This window comes from Solanum dulcamara, chromosome 3 (genome assembly GCF_947179165.1).
Source record: "Solanum dulcamara chromosome 3, daSolDulc1.2, whole genome shotgun sequence".
Lineage (NCBI taxonomy): Eukaryota > Viridiplantae > Streptophyta > Magnoliopsida > Solanales > Solanaceae > Solanum > Solanum dulcamara.
In genome coordinates this window covers 39,495,883-39,498,564 of record NC_077239.1, presented here as the reverse complement: position 1 = coordinate 39,498,564, position 2,682 = coordinate 39,495,883, and positions in this window count along the sequence as shown.

Genomic DNA, 2,682 nt, shown 5'->3' with positions numbered 1-2,682 from the left:
CCTACATATATTCGTGTAAAGATTTTAATAGAATGCGTGGTAGGAGAACTCAGAGAAACTTTGAGTAAAGGGGAAATAGAAGAGTTTGAGTCAAAAATAGAGAAATGACTCAAGATAAAATGCCTAATATACTGCTAGTTAGGGTTAAGGAAATTACAAAATAACTTAACCGAGACAATCAAAACAACGGGGTTACTGGTTACTAGAAAATGGTAAGGTTATAATATGAGGGAACTCTAGCACTAATTGATAGCCCATCCTAAAAACAGATCGAGATCAAGAAGTAAAAGTAAATGATAATTAAAGACCTTCAAGAGAAAGTTAAAAAATGACACATGATGCTGAGGGTTCCAGGATACGGACTGTCATAGCAGAGTAAAGCAAGATTATTGGAGTACAAAAATGTTACTCCCTATGAAATTTTGTTTTACTCGTAGAACCTGTGAAGGGTTCACAGGTTACCATAGGCACATGATACTCCAGGAATATTAAAGTCTAAATCGACGAGGGACGTCTACGTATTATAAAAAACTTATTTAAAGATTGAGAGGTAAGATAAAAGAAATGATATCTTTAGGGGATAAATATAAGAGAACCACAAGATGAAAGTAAGATTTCAGCGAAAGAGCAATACAACTGATAACGGTGCGTAGTAAAGAGGAGAGTAAAGATAATGACATGAAGTTATATCCTCGGGAAGCAACAATAAGAGGAATTATTACAAGAATGATTATGTAAAGACCTGGAATATGTTATAATAAACTAAAGTGAGTCGACAAATGGAGGAGGTATGTGAAGGGCATAATTAACTAAGAGAATACTTGAGAAAATATTAGGAATTCAGAATCAATTAAACATTCGAGGACGAATGTTCTAAAGGGGGAAATGATGTTATATCCAATCTGTTTATACATCAAATTATTCGGAAGAAAGTTGTGTCAAGTTAAATGCGGTGTTATATTCTGTATTTTTGCACATTGGACTATTCGTGAGCTAATCGACATAAATTCAAGTACTCTTAATTTTGAATTTAAAATAGCTCGACTTGTTTGTAAATTTCAATCAATGTAAAAATATTAGTTGAGATTAGTGATTAATTAATCATGATTGGATTATTAAGTGGAGATTTAGGGTTAATTAATATGAATTAAGCTATTAGTGGGATGAAAAGTGGTCCCCACTGCCACATGGCCAAATCTGATTGGCCCATGCTTTAGTAGGGGACAAATAGGTATATTGGGCAGCACATATGGTCTTCTTGTTGACCAAAATATTAGCACAAAAATGTTTTCCAACTTCAGATTATTCAAGAAAGCGAGAGAAGCTCTCATCTTCTCCAAATAGAGAATTTAAAGAAGAGGAATTCCTAAGCTTTTGTAAGAGAAAGAAGTCATAGCCATGGTAGAACCTAGGGAGCTCTCGGTCAACTCTTTTCCTCCCCCCTTCACACAATTAAGTTGAGGGATTTCAAAATCAATTGGAGAGAAAACATGGAGATCACAACAAACATAGCAACTTACGACCATGGCTGTTCTTGAAGAAGTTACATATTGATGATAAGGTATTTGTTTTTTAAGGTAATATTCCATCTTTTTCCTCATATTAGAGTTAATTTAAACTTGCATAAGTTGGTAAATGTGTGATGAATATATGAAATTATAGGTGTTAATGTTGGACGTTGGGACCTGTATGGTATAGATGATGGTGGAATGATTTTTCTTAGTATTTTGATTGTTTTTGTTATGGATTTTATGATTAGAATGAAGGTATTTAATGGTTAAAGTTGTAGTTAAATTGGTTTGTGGGATGTTGTAAGGATTATAGTGATAATAATGTAGTTTACTTGACTATGAATAGGTGATATAGTTTTCTTGTGGCTGTTGTTATGTTTCACCCCATACTTTTATACCTTGGAACACGTTCTTAAGTCTTTTGAAATGATCTTAAGTTTCATGGAAGGATCGTAAGCCTCTTAACTTTCTTAAGGTTTTCTAAAGTTTCTTAAAGCTTCTAAAAGCTTCTTAAGAGTTACCATGTTAGCCAGATAATCTATAAGCTATCAAATAATTCTAATGAAAGGAGAATGTGATACCCCATAGTACAGAAAATTGAAAATAGAGTTAGAAGAATCTGGAAGAAGTTGGAGATCAAAAAATGAGTCGTAGGACTCGACTTATTTATGTAAACTTCCAACTTGGAAATCTTACATAATTAAGCTACTGGAGTATATACCAAGCTTACATAGCAAGGATTACATAGGTTCGTAAAAGAAAATGAGATTACAAACCCACGAGTAGGAAAAGAAAGTGCCACGTGGCAGCATGGGAGAGTGCCATATGGCAGAATATGGGGGTGCCATGTTGCAGAAGCTGCAGGAAAGGGGTGGGCCCCCACATGCCATATGACAGCCCATGATTGGAGGAAGGGATGTGGTTGCCCAATGAGGGCCTGACATGTCTCACCACTAGGGATTGACATGTGTCACCACTTAGGGGTTGACACATTTCACCCTCTTAGGTGGCCTATATATATGTGTCTTAAGAATTATCAAAGTTCCATACATTTCTAGAAAACTCAAGAATAAGATACAAATGAAGAGAAGAAACTAGAGAGGTAAAGAGAGAAGGCCACGAATTTTGAGAGGAAAAAGGTAAGTTCTCCAATTTTCTTTCATAAATTAAT